This window comes from Macaca fascicularis, chromosome 14 (genome assembly GCF_037993035.2).
Source record: "Macaca fascicularis isolate 582-1 chromosome 14, T2T-MFA8v1.1".
Taxonomy (NCBI): Eukaryota; Metazoa; Chordata; class Mammalia; order Primates; family Cercopithecidae; genus Macaca; species Macaca fascicularis.
The window spans coordinates 42172551-42194063 of NC_088388.1; the positions used below are offsets into that span (position 1 = coordinate 42172551).

General features: G+C 37.5%; 1 pseudogene; it reads right to left on the bottom strand.

Moving 5' to 3' along the window:
* Positions 1-16003: 16003 nt before the first annotated feature.
* Positions 16004-18567, bottom strand: LOC123568849 (52 kDa repressor of the inhibitor of the protein kinase-like; annotated as a pseudogene).
* Positions 18568-21513: the final 2946 nt, after the last annotated feature.

A 21513-nucleotide genomic window follows, 5' to 3' on the forward strand; every position in this document is an offset into this window, starting at 1 on the left:
AAAGAAGAGAGGATGTTTTGGAAAATTAAGGTCAATAATTCCCCAAGAAGAAAAGATATCTGGGCCCGGCGCAGTGGCTCATGCCTGTAATTCCAGCACTTTGGGAGGTCAAGGTGGGTGGATCACCTGAGGTCAGGAGTTCAAGGCCAGCCTAGCCAACATAGTGAAACCCCATCTCTACTAAAAATACAAACATTAGCTGGGCGTGGTTGTGGGCACTGGCAATCCCAGCTAATCGGGAGGGTGAGGGACAAGAATTTCTTGAACCTGGGAGACGGAGGTTGCAGTGAGCCGAGATCCTGCCACTGAACTCCAACCTGGGCAACAGAGTGAGACTCTGTATCAAAAAAAAAAAAAAAAAAAAAGATATCTGATAAGAGGATGAAACATAACATAATTCAAGATGTACTTCTTAAATGCTACATATGTTTCCAAAACTGTAAGGTTTATTTCTCAAGATATAGTTTGCTGATACATCTATCCCTTCTAAGATAGGTAACTTTTTTCCACTTAGAGACAATGAACAGGTAAATTAAACTTGAAATTAGGTTTGTATATAAAATATAAATAGATACATGGGACTGACTTCACTTGAATATGTCTAAACAAAGATTATTTTGACTTTTTTTCTAAATTCATAAGAATGATGAAGATTTTTTTGCTTTACACTGACATGCCTAGAAGACAGTAATGAAATTTGAGTTGGGACAAAGATTTTCTCTTTCCCTGGTTTCAAAAGAGGAAGTTTTATCATAATAGGTTTTGAAGTGATGCAAACCGACTTTGAACGCCCATCTCCATTTTAATAGTAACTAAGTGACTGAGCAAATTAACCTCTCTGTGACCACTTCCTCCTCTAGGAAAAAAAAAAAAAAAAAAACGATAGAAATGTTTGGTGTTCTCAACTTCTGTGATGGGCACATGAGATCATGAATGTGAACATGTCATGCCAACAAAAGGTATTTACAAGTTAGAATGACATATACTATGTATGTTTATATGTACCTATTAGAAAATCATCATATGGCATTGTAGAGAATGCATCTTAAATGATTAATTTTTAACAGAGCTGAAAAGCTATCATTAGAAAACTCTAGCAAGAACAAAATGAAATGCTATTTTGTAACTGGAAGTCAGACTACTCTTTCATTCCTCATTTTCTCTTACCAAATTACATGCAGTTTATATGAGTTGACTATGCCTACTTAAATTTTTGTCACTTTTACCATTAACTAAGGGAGTGCTGTCCAGTTTGCAAATATTACTGCTCGACTGGTTAGGTGTCATGAAGTTTAAAATACACTATTTCTATTATGCATACATATTTATTACTTCAATTCCATTAAAAGCAGTAAATGAAGGATTCGCAGATGCATTTTCTCTTCATGATACACCTTTGCAAGAGGGTGGAGTTATGTCTCTATATGCATGTGTATATGTATGTACATGTATATGTATGCATATGTGTATGCATATGTGTATGTGTGGCCTGGCCTTGCCTCACCTTGCCTCTCCATATAATACTTCCCACTCCCAACCTTCAGTAGGCGTCCCTTAGTTAACTGGACACTGAGAAGCAACAGGGCCCGGAGGAGGCTGGAGAGCCAGAGAGGGATGGAAGGATGCCCCCTGCAGGCAAAAGCATGAGATTCAGCCCATGAGCTACCTGCTGCCTCTCCTGCAGGCATTGGTGCTCAGCACCAGGTGAGTCCTGGAGCTCCAGTGACCTCAGTCAAGGACTGCTGCCCTGCGAGGTTGGTTCGACTGAGGGCCGTCAATGGGGGCCAATACACTTCAGCTGCTTGCATCTCTCACTTAAGTTAGACGGTCCCTCTACGATTCAGAATTTGAAATAATTGTTGGAAAGCATGGCACTTTTCTGATTATCCTAGCCCCCAGGAGAACATGTCCTGACAACTCCCAGTGCCGGGATCAATGACTTTTCTTTCCAAAGATGTTTCCCTCCAGATAACAGAGAAACTAAAAATAATGAAACAGAATCCAGATATAAAATGAGAAATTAACACCAAGTAAAGTTCTTAAACTGGGGCAGTCTCATTCTCAGTGGACTTTACTCTCTGACAAGTTATTGATAGTAGGGTGCAAGAAGCCAGAGAGAGCCAACTGGTCATTGGAAATATGGAGGCAATTAATAAAAGTTCTGGCCCTCCCTTGCAAAATAACCTGTTTTGACAGGTTAGTTGGTGAGGGAATGCATTAACAGGTTCATTGTGAGGGAATGTTTGAAGTTTCATTTGGGTAACCTGCGGATTTAGGATAACACATGTAATTAAAAGTTAGAAGCTGCTGTCTGAATGCTGGTGAAGAAACTTACAGTCATAATATATTGCATTTTATTTCTCATTGACTTATCTCTTTCGTCTCTTCCACTTTTTCTTCTTTCCTTTCTTTCCTTCTTTATTTTCTTCCATCCTTCTTCATTTTACTTTTAGCATTTTAAGACGACATTCCTTAACATCATTTCTGTCTTTACTCCCTTGTACTCCATGTGCCATATTCTTAGGCTGCTTTCTTTCTTCTTCCTCCTCTCCTATTTTTCCCCCGCTCTTCCTCCTCTTCTTCCTTGTCCTCCTCCAGTTGTCCTCCTCCTTCTTATTCTCAGTAGTTGACTGCGTTTCTGGGTATCTTATTTTTTCACTTGTTTATCTAAGTTGGGTTTTGCTGAGCTGGTCGGATCTGTGAGTTGGTGTGTTTTATCAATTTTGGCAAGTATCTCCGCAAATATTTTCCTACTCCATGCTCCCTCTTATCCTTCTGAGTCTCCAATTACATGGATGCTAAAACCTTTGTTATTTACCTAGAGATCTCAAATGCTATTTTCACTCTATTTGCCTTTGTATTTTAGTTTGTGTATGTTTTACTGACTCAGCTTTAAGTTACCAAATTCTTTTCTCTGTTGTATATAAATATACGAATGATTTTATTTCAAATATCACATCTATTTTTTTTTTACATTTCAGCTTCCTTGGTTTTATTTATTTTGCTTCCCCCTCTCTGGTGATTCTTCCTATCTTGCATACATGCCTTATAAATGTTCCTGAAGATTCTTTAAAACTTTGTCATAATTATATCTGATTATTCCAACATTTGGGGTAACTTAAGAGTTTGTTTCTATTGACTATTTTACCTCTCAAACATTATATATTATTTGCTTATTCTTTGTCTTGTAATGTTTGATTCTATGAAGGACCTTGGTACAAGAAAACAGTAGAGTTCAAACTAAAAATACATACCTTCTAAAAAATATGTGCCTTTTATTTTGTAACAACACTGGAGTTTGGCACTAAATCAATCCGATTTGTAGTTGAGCTGGATCTGGGTATTGTTATAGCTTTGAAAGTAGGATAGGATCTTTTCTTCAGGAAGGTTTATAAGCCAAACCTTAAATTTCTTTCAGAACATACCATAAAACAGAAATAAAGACTGAGTCCATGTGGGTTCTGCTTTAGCTTTAAGGCGCTCTGCATAGTGAAGAATGATATTCCTGTGTTGGTCACAGGCATCAAAGTATGATATAGAAAATGTTGAGGAAGTCACTCTGAAGCACTGGCTTTCTCAAAACTGGGCAAGTTTTCACGGGTCTAAGGGAAATTCTTCTTATGGTAAACTACATTTCGATGCATTATTTACAAAACATTCAGAATCAATTGGTGATCACTTTTGTATCATGAATTTATCACAAGTGTGACATGAATTTGTGACACAAAAAATAGTTTTGCAATACACTATCAGAAAGACATGTGAGATTAGAAAATAATAAAGTTGTGCTGAGTAGGTCAGAGAACAGGTTATATTGTGCTGCTAAAAGGAAGGAAGAACTATGGCAATGTCTCAAATCTACATCAAAGAAAAAGAAGATATTTACTTAAAAACTTAAGAACATTTTGAAATAAATATATGAGAGATTGAGGAATTTAGAGTAAACAATTTTAGTCAAATAAAAACTGAAAGGCAACCAAGTGAATAGTATGTACATAAGGAATGTTTTTACTGATGTTGTGAGACATCATTATACCATTAGGTAATGATTGTATTGCAATTTTTCTGACTTGTTTTCTGGTGCTTTTTGAATGTTTTAATCTTTCAAGTGTGATGTTAAAAAATTGATATTGGAAGGCATGTGGATATAGTAGTATACAAACTGATTGCAAGCTGTTTTACATCATATAAACTTATTAATATATGTTTGTGTTAAATATTTTGTCTTATATTTTAGAACTTTTAAAGGGTTAGGAGTGGAGATTTTCTCAATTCACTCATGTTCCATAAAAACAATTAACAGGGCAGTTTTGAAAATAATAACCTTCTATAGGTGATGGAGGAAATGAAACTACTCTAATTGCAACAGTAATATTGCTTGAATGGTGTACATCCAGGAAAGCGTAAGTCCCAAATCCAAGTATTAGAAGAGACAGGCTCAAGTTATTTAGGTAGAATCTAAAGGCAATGTGTGAAAATGACCTTGAGAAAGGTGTTCTAGAGAAAAGAGTAACAGTACCTTCATTTGTAATGCTCAAGGCCATGCTGAGCAATCACAACTATTAAACTATTAAAATTATCTGCGGATAAGAGTATCACTGGAACTTGAAAGTAAAATGTGCTAATGTGGGGGCCATTGGTTCTTGGCACACTGAAGGTTCACTAAGAATCACTGACATGAGGCAGATTGAGTAATACGAGGAGAGGTATACAAATTTATTTAAGGTGCATACACAGGAGCTTTAGAATGAAGACCCAACTTCCAAATGAGTTACAGAAACGTATATACCAATTTTAGCAAAGGCGGCCTTGCTATGTAGATGAAACCTTCCTCAGAGAGATCATATGATAAAAATATTTATTTTCAGATTTTTAAAGGTTTCATACTCTCAATTTCTGCTGGATTTGGAAAAAGGAACAGAAAGGGAAAGGGGCATGGCTGGATTAATGGAGATTCTCTACAGATACAAATTTTCCCCACTTAAGACAGCTTTGTGAGGTCATTTCTACCTACTGGCCAAGCAGCAGCCGTTTCAAAATATATCAAAGAAATCTATTTTGGGGGGTAAAGTGCTTTAATTTCTTTACTAGACTGTCCCTCATTGCTATTTCTCAAACTTTGAAAAGACTAGAGTCAACGTTCTAATTAATACCTCCGAAATTTCTAAAAACTTCTGTTGCAGAACTTTATTATTCATCTGCTTCCCCCCAACTCCCAGAGCAGATTCTAGAATTACTTTCTAGGCTCAGTATGTGGGACTTTTTCTCCCCCTCACTACTGGAGGTCTTAGGTAGTGTCAATAGGCAAGGAAAGAAAAATAGCATCTAGAAATGAAAGAAAAAAAAAAAAACCTTTCTTTATTTAAAACAGCACATTGGTTTTATGCAAAATAACACAAGGCAAGTAGAAAATTTTACTATATTCAAAAAGCTTTGTCAATGAAAAAGAGGCAAGGTCTGTAAAATGTTGAAGAGATTTATTCCGAGGCCAACGTGAAGACCATGACCTGTGTGTCACAGCCCAAGGAGGTCCTGAGAACATGTGCCTAAGGCGATTGCATTATAGCTTGCTTTTATACATTTTAGGGAGACAGAATTTTCAGGCAGATATCAATCAGTATGTGCAAGGTATATATTGGTTCTGTCTGGAAAGGCAGGACAACAAAACGGGCAGGAGCCACTTCCAGGTCATAGGTGGATTTCAGGATTTTGCAACTGCACAACAAGTTCTCCTTGCCCACTGTCCTCATAGAGCTGATTTATCAAGACAGCGAATTGCAATAAAGAAAGAGTTTAACTCGCACAGAGCCAGCTGTATGAGAGACCAGAATTTTATTATTACTCAAATCAGTCACCACAAAAATTCAGGGATCAGGGTTGTATTAGTGTGTTTTCACATTGCTATAAAGAAATACCTGAGAATGGGTAATTTATTTTTTTAGAAAAGGTTTAATTGGATCATAGTTCTGTAGGCTGAACAGGAAGCGTGGCAACATCAGCTTTTGGGGAGGTCTCAAGGAACTTACCATCAAGGCAGAAGGCAAAGGGCCACTGAAGCATCTCACATGCTGGGAGCAAGAGCAAGAGGAAGAGCTAGGAGGTGCCACACACTGTGAAATGACCAGATCTCACAAGAACTTACTCATCATTAAGAGAACAGCACCGACGGGGAAATCTGCCCCCATGATTCAATCACCTGCCAGGCCACACCTTCAGCATTGGGGATTACAATTTAACACGAGGTTTGGGCGAGGACACAGATCCAAACCATATCAGGGTTTTTTAGGGATAATTTGGCAGGTAGCGGTCTGGAGAGTGGGGAGTGCTGATTGGTCAGGTTGGAGATAAAATCACAGGGAGTCAAAACAATAGTGATGTTATTATCCCTAGGAGCAACTGGGGAGGTTTAGAATCTTGTGGTCTCCAGCTGTAAAATTCCTAAACCATAATCTCTAACCTTGTGGCTAATTTGTTAGTTCTGCAAAGACAGTCTAATCCTCAGGCAAAAAAGGGGTTTGTTTTGGGAAAGGGCTGTTATCAGCTTTGTTTTAAAGTTAAACTATAAACTAAGTTTGTCTCAATGTTAGTTCAGCCTGTGCCCAAAAAGGAAGAAGGACTGCTTGGAGGCTGAAGCAAGGTAGAGTCAGTTAGGTCATATCTCTTTCATTGTAATAATTTTCTCAGTTATATTTTTTGCGAAGGTGGTTTCAACTTGCTGATTGGCAATTGGTTGAAAGAGTTAAGTTATTATCCAAAGACTTGGAACCAATAGAAAGGAGTATCTGGGTTAAGATAAGAGATTGTGGAGACCAAGGTTCTCATCATGCAGATGAAGCTTCCAGGTAGCAGGCTTCAGAGAGAATATATGGTAAATTTCTCTGATCAGATCTAAAAAGGTGCTAGACCATTAGTTAATCTCTCCTGGATGAGGAAAACACTTGAAAAGGAAGAGAATTCTCTACAGAATGTATATTTTCTTCACAAGACAGCTTTGCAGGGCAATTTCAAAATGTGTCAATTTGGGGGTAAATACTTCAATTTCTTTCCAGACCTGCTATCTGTCTTGTGATGGTATATGAGAATTAGCCTGTAGTTTGATGTCTTGTTACAAAGAGTTTTTCACTTGTAAGGTCTCTGTTTTGATGTTAATGATGGTCAGTTGTGCCTCAATTACAAAAATACAAGATTATAATGCAGTGAATCCTTCCAGAACCAGTTTTACAGGTTTACTTTGGAATCCCCTTAGCCAAGAGGAGGGATCCATTTAATTATTTGGGAGGCTTACAATTTTATTTTTGGTTTACAGCAAGTGGCACAATGCTTTAATGATAGATGTTAAGACATGTTCTATTACCCATGGGCTGCTACTTTTATACACACTATTGCTTCAATTCAGATAACTCACTTTCCTATATTCCAATAAAAATAAATAGCTTTAAATAGTAATATAATAGTTGATCTACAAATGGAATTCATAAAGAGTATGTTGAAAATAATATAAGCCAAGCAGAAAAAAATAGAATATATATTCTTTAATATATAAAGAAGGTTATAGATATGTTTATACTCACTCAACTTCTACATTTGTTCTTTGGCATAATAATTAAATACTTAAACTAACATAAAAAGAACTTGAACCAAATAAAAATGTTGATGAAATTTGGTACTATTAAAAATGCAGCATGAGCATTGTATCAATGAATTTTTTTTTTAAATCATACTTTAAGTTCTGGGATACATGTTCAGAACATGCAGGTTTGTTACATAGGTATACACATGCCATGGTGGTTTGCTGCACCCATCAACCCATCATCTACATTAGGTATTTCTCCTAGTGCTATCCCTCCCCTTGACCCCTACCCTCCAACAGTCCCTGGTGTGTGATGTTCCCTTTCCTATGCCCATATATTCTCTGTTGAACTCCCACTTATGAGTGAGAATATGCAGTGTTTGGTTCTCTGTTTCTGTGTTAGTTTGCTGAGAATGATGGTGTTTCCAGCTTCATCCATATCCCAGTAAAGGACATGAACTCATTCTGTTTATATAGCTGCATAGACTATACCATGGTGTGTATGTGCCACATTTTCTTAATCCAGTCTAATATTGATGGGCATTTGGGTTCGTTCCAAGTCTTTGCTATTGTGAATAGTGTTGCAACAAACATACATGTGCATGTGTCTGTATAGTAGAATGATTTATAATCTTTTGGGTATATACCCAGTAATGGAATTGCTGGGTCAAATGGTATTTCTGGATCTAGATCCTTGAGGAATCACCACACTGTCTTCCACCATGGTTGAACTAATTTACACTTCCACTAACAGTGTAAAAGCATTCCTATTTCTCCACATCCTCTCCAGCAACTGTTGTTTCCTGACATTTAATGATCAACATTCCAACTGGCATGAGATGGTATCTCATTGTGGTTTTGATTTGCATTTCTCTAATGATCAGTGATGATGAGCATTTTTCATATGTTTGTTGTCCACATAAATGTCTTCTTTTGAAAATTGTCTGTTCATATCCTTTGCCCACTTTTGATGGGGTTTTTTCTTGTAAATTTAAGTTCCTTGTAGATTGTGAATATTAGCCCTTTGTCAGATGGATAGATTGCAAAAATTTTCTACCATTGTATAGGTTGTCTGTTCACTCGGATGATAGTTGTTTGTTTGTTTGTTTTTTTGTTCTGTGCAGAAGGTATTTAGTTTAATTAGATCCCATCTGTCAACTTTGGCTTTTGTTGCAATTGCTTTTGGTGTTTTAGTCATGAAGTCTTTGCCCATGCCTATTTCCTGAAGTTATTGCCTAGGTTTTCTTCTAGGGTTTTCATGGTTTTATGTCTTATGTTTAAATCTTTAATAAATCCTGAGTTAATTTGTGTATAAGGTATAAGGAAGTAGTCCAGTTTCACTTTTCTGCATATGGTTAGCCAGTTTTCCCAACAACATTTATTAAATAGGGAATCCTTTACCCATTGCTTGTTGTATCAAGTTTGCTGAAGATCAGATGGTTGTAGATGTGTGGTGTTATTTATGAGGCCTCTGTTCTGTTCCATTGGTCTATATATCTGTTTTGGTAACAGTACCATGCTGTTTTGGTTAACGCAGTCTTGTAGTGTACTTTTAAATCAGGTAGTGTGATGCCTCGAGCTTGTTTTCTTTTTGCTTAGGATTGTCTTGGCTATACGGGCCCTTTTTTTGGTTCCATATGAAATTTAATGTAGTTTTTTTTTCTAATTCTGTGAAGAAAGTCAATGGTATCTTGATGGGAATAGCATTGAATATATAAATTATTTTGGCCAGTATGGCCATTTTCATGACATTGAATCTTTGTATCCATGAGCACGGAATGTTTTTCCATTTCTTTGTGTCCTCTCTTATTTCCTTGAGCAATGGTTTGTAGTTCTGCTTGAAGTGGTCCTTCACATCCCTTGTCAGTTATATTCCCAGCTATTTTATTCTCTTTGTAGCAATTTTGAATGGGAGTTAGCTTATGATTTGAATGGGAGATTTGGCTCTCTTGTTGTCTATTATTGGTGCATACTAATGCTTGTGATTATCGCACATTGATTTTGTATCCTGAGACTTTGTTGAAGTTGCTCATCAGCTTAAGGAGTTTTGGGGCTGAGACTATGGTATTTTCTAAATATAAAATCATGTCATCTGCAAACAGAGATAATTTTACTTCCTCTCTTCCTATGTGAATACCCTTTATTTCTTTCTCTTGCCTGATTCCCCTAGCAAGAACTTCCAATATTATGTTGAATATGAGTGGTAAGAGATAGCATACTTGTCTTGTGCTGATTTTCAAAGGGAATGCTACCAGCTTTTGCTTATTCAGTATGATATTGGCTGTGGGTTTGTCATAAATAGCTCTTATGATTTTGAGATGTGTTCCATCAATACCTAGTTTATTGAGTGTTTTTAGCATAAAGGGGTGTTGAATTTTATTGAAGGCCTTTTCTGCATCTGTTGAGATAATCATGTGGCTTTTGTCATTGGTTCTGTTTATGTGATGGATTATGTTTATTGATTTGCATATGTTGAACCAGCCTTGCATCCCAGGGTTGAAGTTGACTCGATAGTGGTAGATAAGCTTTTTAATATCCCGCTGGATTCAGTCTGCCAGTATTTTATTGAGGATTTTCACATTGATGTTTGTCAGGGATATTGGCCCGAAATTTTCTTTTTTTGTTATGTCTCTGCCAGGCTTGGGTATCAGGATGATGCTAGCCTCATAAAATGAGTTAGGGAAGATTCCCTTTATTTTGAGTCTATGTATGTCTTTGCACGTGAGATGGGTCTCCTGAATACAGCACACCAATGGGCCTTGACTATTTATCCAATTTGCCAGTCTGTGCCTTTTAATTGGGGCATTTAGCACATTTACATTTAAGGTTAATATTGTTATGTGTGAATTTGATCCTGTCATTATGATGATAGCTGGTTATTTTGCTTAATAGTTGATGTAGGTTCTTCATAGTGTTGATGGTCTTTAAATTTTGGCATGTTTTTGCAGTGACTGGTATCAGTTTTTCCTTTCCATATTTAGTGCTTCCTTCAGGAGCTCTTGTAAGGCAGGCCTGGTGGTGACAAAAATCCCTCAGCATTTGCTTGTTTAGAAAGGATTTCATTTCTCCTTCACTTATGAAGCTTAGGTTGGCTAGATATGAAATTCTGGGTTGAAAATTCTTTTCTTTAAAAATTGTTGAGTATAGGCCCCCACTCTCTTTTGGTTTGTAGGGTTTCTGCAGAGAGATCTGCTATTAGTCTGATGGGCTTCCCTTTGTGGGTTACCCGACTTTCGCTCTGACTGCCCTTAACATTGTTTTCTTTCATTTCAACCTTGGTAAATCTGACAATTACGTCTCTTGGGGTTGTGCTTCTAGAGGAGTATCTTTGTGGTGTTCCCTGTATTTCCTGAATTTGAATGTTGGAATGTCTTGCTAGGTTGGGGAAGTTCTGGATAATATCCTGAAGTGTGTTTTCCAACTTGATTCTATTTTCCCCATCACTTTTAGGTACAACAATCAAACATAGGTTTGGTCTTTTCACATAGTCCCATATTTCTTAGAGGCTTTGTTTGTTCCTTTTCACTCTTTTTTCTCTAATCTTGTCTTCACCCTTTATTTTATTAAGTTGATTTTCAATCTCTGATAGCCTTTCTTCTGCTTGATTGATTTGGCTATCAATACTTTTATACGCTTCACAAAGTTCTCATGCCGTTTTTCAGTTTCATCAGGTCATTTATGTTCTTCTCTGTACTGGTTGTTCTAGTTAGCAATTCCTCTAACCTTTTATCAAGGTTCTTAGCTTCGTTGCATTGGGTTAGAACATTCTCCTTTAGCTCAGTGGAGTTTGTTATTACCCACCTTCTGAAGCCTACTGCTGTCAATTCATCAAACTCATTCTGTGTCCAGTTTTGTTCCCTTGATGGTGAGTAGTTGTGATCCTTTGGAGGAGAAGAAGCATTCCGGTCTTTTGAATTTTCAGCTTTTTTGTGCTGTTGTTTCCACATCTTCGTGGATTTATCTACCTTTAGTCTTTGCTGTTGGTGACCCCTCAAATGGAGTTTTTGCGTGGTTGTCCTTTTTGTTGATATTGATGCTATTGCTTTCTGTTTGTTAATTTTCCTTCTAACAGTCAGGCCCCTCTTCTGCAGGTCTGCTGGAGTTTGCTGGGGCTCCACTCCAGACTGTTTGCCTGGATATCACCAGTGGAGGCTGCAGAACAGCAACGGTTGCTGCCTGCTCCTTCCTCTGGAACCTTCATCCCGGCGGGCACCCACCAGATGCCAACTGGAGCTTTGCCAGATGCCAGCTGGAGCTCTCCTGTATGAGGTGTCTGTCAAACCTTGCTGGGAGATATCTTCCTGTTCAGAGGCATGGGTGTCAGGGACCCACTTGAGGAGGAAGTCTGTCCCTGAAAAGAGCTCGAATGCTGTGCTGGGAGATCCACTGTTCTCTTCAGAGCCAACAGGCAAGAACATTTAAGTCTACTGAAGCTGTAACCACAGTTACCCCTTTCCCCAAGTGCTCTTCCCAGGGAGATGGGAGTTTTATCTATAAACCCCTGACTGGGGCTGCTGCCTTTCTTTCAGAGATGCCCTGCCCAGAGAGGAGAAATCTGGAGAGGTGGTCTAGTTACAGTGGCTTTGTGGCATTGCAGTGGGATCTGCCCAGTCTGAACTTTCTGGCAGCTTTGTTTACACTGTGAGGGGAAAACTGACTACTCAAGCCTCAGTAATGGCAGATGCCTCTCCCCTCATCAAGCTTGAATGTCCCAGGTCAACTTCAGACTGCTGTGATGACAGGGAGAACTTCAAGCCAGTGGATCTTAGCTTGCTGGGCTCCATGGGCGTGGGATCTGCTGAGCAAGATCACTTGGCTCCCTAGTTTTAGTTGCCTTTCCAGGGGAGTGAATGGTTCTGTCTCACTGCAGTTCCAGGCACCACTGGGGTATGAAAAAAAACTCCTGCAGCTAACTCAGAATCTGCCCAAATGACTGCCCAGTTTTGTGCTTGAAACCCAGGGGGCTTGTGGTATAGGCACCCTAGGGAATTACTTGGTCTGTAGGTTGCGAATAGAGTGGGAAAAACATAATATCTGGGCCACAGTGCATTGTTCCTTACTGTACAGTTCCTCAAGACTTCCCTTGGCAAGGGGAGGGAGTTTCCCAATCCCCTGGGCTTCCTGGGTAAGGCAACGTCCTGCCCTGCTCCTGCTTGACCTCCATGGGCTACACCCACTGTCTAACCAGTCCCAGTGAGATGAACCAGTATCTCTGTTGGAAATGCAGAAATCACCTGCCTTCTGCACTGGTCTTCCTGGGAGCTGCAGACCGGAGCTATTCCTATTCTGCCATCTCGCCCTGTTATTTTTATTTTTATTTTTATTTTTATTTTATTTATTTATTTAAGGCAGAGTCTTGCTCTGCTTCCTAGGCTGGAATGTAGTGGCATAATCTCAGCGCACTGAACCCTCCTGCCTGCCAGGTTCAAGCGATTCTTATGCCTTAGCCTCTGTAGTAGCTGGGATTATAGGCACCCACCACTACACCCAAGGACTCTTTTTGTATTTTTATTAGAGATGGGGTTTCACCACATTGGTCAGGCTGGTCTGGAACTCCTGACCTGAGGTGATCTGCTCACCTGGGCATCCCAAAGTGCTGGGATTACAGGCATGAGCCACCATGCCTGGACCTGAATTGGATATTTTACCATTGCTTGAGATTGAAGTTTATTAGTTAAAATAATGAAATAAGTTTCACTCCATCCCTTTAAAAGTTTCTTAGGACAAATTTTTTTCCGTGTTTCGAAAATGTCACATAATTTTTATAGTGAACATTTCTAAAGAATATTAAAACTAAAATTGCCACTCCAATAGGTACAACTATATCCTTTGTAATTATAATGAGCAGAATTAGGAGTGCTTTACAGCCAAATAAATCATTTTTAAAATCATTTCTATATGTGTAAGACATTATACTATGAAAACAAATCAAGGTGGTCACCCACTCTATACTTTCCTTCTGAAATATAGGCCAGAAGATCTAGATAGTCTCTGTTTTGCATCAGTTAAGGACAATGGAAGATAGAAAAAGCATGTGAACTGCTTCTTCTGTGCTGCTGGTTTTTAGAATTTTTCAGATATCTAAGAACAAAGAGTTTTATAAATAGGAAAGTGATGTTATATTTTTATTCATAATGATTTATATAGTCAAATCTTCATTGTTTGTTTGAATTATGTTTGAGTAAACCATTTCTCATTGACTTATTTTTCTACTAAAAGACAGCAAAGCAACCATTTTTGCATATCATAAATTTAATTTTGAAGTTGACTATTTTTTAAATGGGGCATTTTAAGATAGATCCTCCAGTGTGACACATTGGAGTTTATCCAGAAAAGTGCCCCAGGTGCTGAATAGTCAGAGTCACCTATCAAGACTGCCTAAGAAGCTAATTCACCTTAATAAAATACATAAATATTTTAAACTAGATGGAAATTTCATAGTTCAATGCTTTGATATTTTTTACTATTATATCATGAAGCCCTTGACTTTTCCTGAGGTATACTGGAGGATTTCTAAGAAGACTGAAAGGGAAGCCAAGTAGTTGGGCTCTCAACTTTTCACTCTGTCTCTAATCACAACGTATCCTTGGTCTGTAGTTTATTTATGAGGATATAATGCTGGTATTTTGTTTTATATAACTAATTCCACTGCAAAAAAATACCCTGCAAATAACTAAATATAAAATCTATGATAAAACTTTCCATTTAAAGGTGAGTAAATAAATTAAGTTGCAAAAAACGGAGAAGAATTTGGGTTGAGTGAAACATAAAATAAATAAGGAAACAAACCACCTGTGTCCAAATATTTGGATGGCCTATGCCTAAGGAGTAGGAAGTCAAAGGATTTTTTAAATATTCATTTTTATTTTTGTTTTATTTTTTGATACAGGGTTTCAGTCTCTCACCTAGGCTGGAGTACAGTTGTGCCATCATATCGCACTGCAGCCTGTACCTCCTGGGCTCAGGTGATCTTCCTGCCTCAGCCTCCCACCTAGGTGACCCTAGAGGCGCACATCACCATGCCCAGCTAATTTTTTTTTCCTTTTCTTTTTCTTTTCTTTTTTTAGTATAGATGAGGTCTTGCTATGCTGCCCAGGCTGGTTTCAAACCCTTGAGCTCAAGGGATCCTCTTGCCTCCACCTCTCAAAGTACTGAAATTAAAGCTGTGAGCCACTGCACCCAGCTGTTTTTGTTTTTGTTTTAAATCATAATTTAAGCTGCCCCCTAATGAAAGTGGGCTGCTTTAAGAAGCTGCAACTTCCCAAGGTTGTGCAGATCCCAGTGTAGTACCTGAATATTCACTTTTAAGGGAGAGCGAGAGGAGACTCATGTACCAGGTTGAGGGCAGAGGAGGTGGCCTTCAGATCTGAGAATCTGTGATTTATCATGTACAGCAAAGTGAACCCTGTGGCTATGGAAGATCTGACAAAAATACATTTGCATGTCTTGGTAAGTACTGCTATCTTTGTTCTCCTATCATATTGTCATTTTGAATTTGTGTTTGGCAGATTCCTGTTTCCCCCACAGACCACTGTAAAATAATAAGCACATATTATAGATAATGTTTCCTTATGTTTCTTTTTGTCCAAATATTATGTTAATATAGTAGACAAGTGTCAACTCAAATGCCATCTCTAAATGTTTATTGTTGCCTGCCTAAACAGTTGATTTTTTAAAAAATAAAATTCACATTTAAATTGAAATAACCTATGCAAATTGATTTTCTTCACCAAAAGTAACAACAAAATTTTCTATATTATTTCTAGATGAACAACAAAGCACTTGCTTTTGTAAGTTTCCCAGGTTTTGCTTATAAAGATGAGGCAGTAGATATAGTTATGGAAAAATAGAGAAAAAAACAGACAAGTCAGTTGTCAGTACCCCAGCCTCTGATTCTGCCTTAACCATGAAACAGAAGACTTCAACATATACCTGCTACAAAGCTTAGGAAGATGTAGGCTCCACAAAAGAATGTAAACAGCAACAATCAGATGTTGAACAACAATGGCAGGCTCTTCCATTCTAATTTTAACTGTAATTCATTCCTTTAAGTTCATTTGAGAGAGATAAAATCTACAGTGAAGTCCTTTTTTGGCAAGCTCACAAGCTTCTATCTCTGGTAATTTAACTGTCCAGTACGGATGTTTAACAACATACTAAAATCTCTTATTAATCAAAGATCAATCAGCTTCACTGTAACATTTTATAAAATGGATTCCTTTCTCCCACACTTCCTCAAAATATATTTCTTCAAAGAATTGATAAGTCAACCCCCAAGAACTAGAGATCTACTGTGACAAAAAGTATGATGTCTAAAATCACTTCACTAAAACAATTCCAGAGTGCTACTAGAAGAGATCACACAGAACTCAAACATGGCACTTTCAATGTTCTTTTCTGGAAGAACAGATAGGTCTTCAAAGCATGAGAGTTTAAATAGGGATCATTTAAATGGGTAGATTATCAATGGCTAATATAGTCAATGGAGGCCTACAGGCAAAGATATTTAGTGATTAAGTGGCCTACATACACCTTAAGGATTTTTTCCCAAATATCAAATGTGAGAAAGCCTATTTTTAAGAGTTCCCTAGGTATTTTCAATGGTTTTTGAATTATCTGTAGGAAGTTCTGACATAGTTGTATGGAGTTTAATGTGTGTGTCCACCATTACATTCAGATCATGTTTCATATCAAAATTTATGTTACGCAAAGCATGGTTACCTTTAAATTTGGTCGGTCAAAGTGTTCCTCAAGTATACTTTCATACCACTCGTTCTCAACCTTCATCACAGGAAAAATACACAGGTCATGCAGCAATGCATACATACTAGGAAAAAACTTGATGTCAGGCAGATTGAAGACTTCGTAAATGGTGAATGGAAGCTTTACATCTTCCCTTATGTGTTTCCATTTGATGCTCCAACAATGAAGCTTGGCTGAGAGCTTGACGTGACTAGGTAAGTTACTTCTGTACAGGTCAGCATTGTGTTCCTTTGATGTATGAAATTTGAGTTATCTCATGACTGAGGATCCCAGAGCTAAGTATTTAAGAGCTCTGAGATGCTGTTCTGGGAATATATTGTTAAGTACCTGAATAATGTGCTCCACTGTTGGAACACTTAAGGTTTCTTTGCAGTAACTTAGAGGTTAGTTGAGATTCCCAGTTACCTTGCTGAGCTCTGCAGAATTTCCCAGGGAGATTCATCTGAATATCAAGTCTGGCTGCTAAATTCATGGCTTCCTCAAATCAAAACTCCTCATAAACTTTCATGTTTTTCATCACGTCATTGAGTGAACGCAATACAGCAGTCAAACTACTGGCTGCAAAGAAGACATCAGAAGTTTTCCCCTGGAGATTTTTTTTTTTTTTTTTTTTTTTTTTTTTTTTTTTTTTTTTTTTTTTTTACCAAGACTCTTGTAAAAGTTAAGACATTTTAAAGAACAGCAATAATAACCATGAAATCAAAATCTGTTACTACACTGCAGAGTACAAATGTTTGGGCAGATACACTGTTATACCATCTAATATTTGTGTCACTTACACCATCTAAACATAAAACAAGTACTTGCAGGAGGTCCACTAAAATTTCAGAATCATCATCTCTGACTGTTCACTGAAAATGACAAATTCCCTTCAGTTTGTTTACCCCTTTCTTCACTGTTCTGAAAAAGAATAGAAATTACATTGTAAAGTCCTACAAGCAGTTGTGGTGATCTATGGTAAAAAGAATAAACTTCCTCAATTGCTCCTAATGCAACAGATACTCCCATAACAGGTACTGATTTAGCCCAACACATATTTAAGGAACAATAAGATCAGAGTGTGTAGATAGCTTGCGGAGTGTCACTGCTAGAATTCTCTAAAACTCTACAAGTGACAGCTTTCATTTTGGAAGAAAATCCACTAGAAACAATGTAAGCCTGGCCACGACAATACTCCATATTTGGTCCCTGCTTCTCAGTTGTCACAGTGTAAAATTTCACAGCCAAAATTTCTGCATCAGCTTCATAAGCCAGGAAGTCTACAAGCTCCTCTCAGTTTATGAGATTAATCAATAAACCTCACCAACACAGGTTAGATGCTCTCTCCTGCTATGTCCACTACATTGTCAGTGATAATACAAAAGAAGTGTGAGTCTCTCACTTCTCTGAGAGTTTCTCCATGAATACAGCCCTCACAGATCTCTAGCATCTGTTTCTGCTGTGTTTTCGAACATAACAATGTGTTAATTGCTGTTGTCTCAAAGCATTTTCTCAGGACCTCCGCCCCAGAATTTAACAGGCACTCTAGCAGTGCTTGAAAGTTATCTGGAGTAAAGAGACCTCCTGGGATTTCATTAGCCTCATGTCCATTCAGCGACACATTTTGTTTTCCAATAACAATCAAGACTTCAAATAGAGATTTTAGGCATTCTTTGTTTTCCTTGTCTTCAAGGGTCACAGGTAAGATGTCCTCATTTTGCTCTTCATCCCCTTCTTCTGCAGTAGGGTTCTGAGCACAGCTGTTGTTAGTTTATGTTTTTGTTCCTGTTCAGAAGTTTCACAATTTTTTCTTTGTTTCACTGGCTTGATTTCATCTTCATTCAATTCTTTTATTCATTTTCTGTGTCTATTATTTGAATTGTTTAAATGATTGGTAAGATCAAATATTTTTGGTATTGCATTGTATTGAAGAACAGTCCTATAAGGACTCTCCCAATTACTTCACAAGTATCTGCTTCAATTAATTTTGAGAAACACAATAACCCAATCATTCTGAATTTTTCTGATGTTTTTGTAAAATTTACATTTCTACAGATCACAGAGGTCTCAAAGTATTTGGCACATGATCAATAATGTTGATTTAGTTGGTCAGGCATTTTATCTTCTAAGTCTGCTCTGCAACAATTCTTCACTCACTTCTGGGCTCTGACCTGATAATGCAGGAATTTGAAGAAGGCCAGGTCCAACTACATGCTCCTCTGCTTGCAGTTGGGGGCTACACAAAAGTTCAGCATCATGCCCTCCCCTCCCAGCCTCCTCAGGGCAGTTTCCCCGCCCATCAGGACTTGGGAGGCCAGCCAGGATGGCTTCACAGGGCCAGTGGGTTGACTGATTTTGAAAAGGATGCTGAAGTAGAGTTTTAGGTTGGAGTGGAAGTAGTAGCATTTAATCTAGATGTATGCTTTTCTTTGTATAAAACAATAAGCAATGAATGGGCAATTTGATATCAGTGTTATAAATAAAGCACCATAAACACATGACATAGAAAAAATGTAAAATTGTTTCTACTTCACCTTTAACTATCTGGCTAAAGGTTTTGAAGTCCAAAAGTACTATTTCAAATTTCTTAAGAAAGAGCAACTACAGAATGTCTATGTAAATTCCACTTGAATGATTTCACCAGATTATGAGAATCATTTCCATCAATGAGCCACAGAAATCCCCACGGTGTTATTGTTAGGATATTGCTTAATCCCAAGTTTTCTTTCCAGAACAATAGCTTTTGTGCCTCTGCTTCTGAAGTATTTCTTTTTCTTTTTCTTTTCTTTTTTTTTTTTTTTTTTTGAGACTGTCTTGCTCTGTTGCCAGGCTGGTGTGCAGTGGCACAATCTTGGCTCACTGAAACCTCTACCTCCCGGGTTCAAGCAATTCTCCTGCCTCAGCCTCCCAAAGACCTGGGATTACAGGCACATGCCACCAAGCCCAGCTAAATTTTGTATTTTTAGTAGAGATGGGGTTTCACCATGTTGACCAGGATGGTCTCAATCTCTTGACCTTGTGATCTACCTGCCTCAGCCTCCCAAAGTGCTGGGATTACAGGCGTGAGCCATTGCACCCGGCATGAAGTATTTCTAAGAAGCCATTTTCAGAAGGACTATTTCCATTGAGGATGCCTGATACATAAGCCAAATCACCTATTTTGGGGAAAAGAACTAAGTATTGAGTTCTGATACTCTTTCTAAACTGTCTTTTGTGAATTATTATAACATGGCCTTTTATTAGTAGGTTAAGTAGTAAATGGAACAACACATATGAATTTACACTGTTGTATAGTGGACATTATGTTCATCAGCAACATAAAATTGCCATGAGTTGAAAGAGGATAACTATCATTAAGACCGATGGCACCTATGAGTAAAACGAGACTTGATAATATGGAAATATCATTTCATAATGATCTCTCTCTCTCTGCTTCTAGCAATTTTTTCTACTCCAAAAATATATCATGTAATTACTTAAATACTGTTTTATCGGTAGAAAATAACATCTCAACAATGCAGAGACTACTGACCCTTTCAAGATTCAACCTCAGAGAGCAGACACAATTTCCTATATTGATGAGTTACTAAGCCAAAGAGAAACACTGTTTTTTTTTTTAATCTGGTTGACTTTCAATTGGCTTGTAACTAGAACATATTACCATGTCATAAAGTGTGGGCAAAAATGAAATAATAAATATAGATAGTAAATCCACAATATTTTCAAATGTGTCATTTCAGCAGGAAATGTCTAAGAAATAAGCATGACTACTTTAAATGAATAAAAAAGATTACACCAGTTAACCTTGGAATCCCTGTTACTTATTGGAAATGACCATTCTTCCACATTCCTCAAGCCCATGACAGTCCCATATTTTTTTATTCTTATAGTACTGCAAATCCTAACTCATGCTAAAAAGCATGGGGTTTGAAGTAATATCTGCTTGGGTTTGCAGCCTAGATTTCAAATTTACTAGTGTATGTTCTTTCCTAATTCTAATCATAAAAGATGCAAAATGACAATAAAAAGCGTGAAAATATGTAAGTTTCTCTAAGGAGTAAATTTTAATAAAATGTACAAAAAAGGTCTACAACATTGTTTGGCAAGTGTGAATGCTCGATGAATGTCAACTATTCTTATTAACTGGAAGGTACATTTCATCATACTAAATAAGAGCTTGATTTCTACCCTGAGTTACTATACGCCATGACTCTATGAAGTGATCATGCAAATAGTTTGTTTGCTTAGGGTTAGTAAATTAAAGGTGATTAATATTTTCATTAAATTATACAGCACAAAAGGAAAGATTCCTTGGTCTACTTTGCCACCCTTCAGGAGTAATAAATGTAAAACATCTAGGAAAATAGCTGTTTTGCTTATCACAGATAGATACTATAAAATTCCTCCAAGCGATGTCTTCCAATATTTTATTACACATGTAACAGACTCAAAACCACAACTCATTTTAAGAATCTTGATATTCTAACTAAAATCTCTCTTAATTCTTAAGATCTTAATTTTCTTTTCTGCTGTACTTCTTTACTTTTTTTTAATTTTTTTTCTTTTTTCTGCCTTATCTTTCTTTTACTGCCTTATTTTAGACATGGTAAACAAGCTCTCTGACCAAGATGACCTTAACAGTCTTCTCACTTGACTAAATTATAGATGAGCTCATTCTTGATTCTAGTCCCTGACCTCCCTTTTCTTAGAGCATTTTCTTTATATGACTTGTAATTGTAAATTCTTTCTCTGCTCACTGGAGATGCAAATTTTGTTCCTTTGTTTGTTGTTTGTTGTTGTTTGTTTGTTTTGAGACGCAGTCTCAATCTGTCACCAGGTTGGAGTGCAGTGGTGTGATCTCGGCCCACTACAACCTCCACCTCCTGGGTTCAAGTGATTCTTCTGCTTCAGCCTCCCCAGTAGCTGGGACTACAGCTGTGCAGTAGCAAATTATTTTAAAAGCCTCTTGCCAGTTTTACAACCCAGGAATCTCTGTCTTAAGGACCTGAGGGCCATTTTTTGATGTGTAATCACTATAAAAGATAATGACGCTATCTTCCTAGAAGTTTAGCAGCTTATCTTCCATGGGCATCAGTTATGAAACACAGATGGCTTAAATACAGAGAGAAACATTTGCACTCAGGAATTGACTCAACATGCTTCATAAATCCCATTGATCACTAATGTCTTCCAGTACTTTT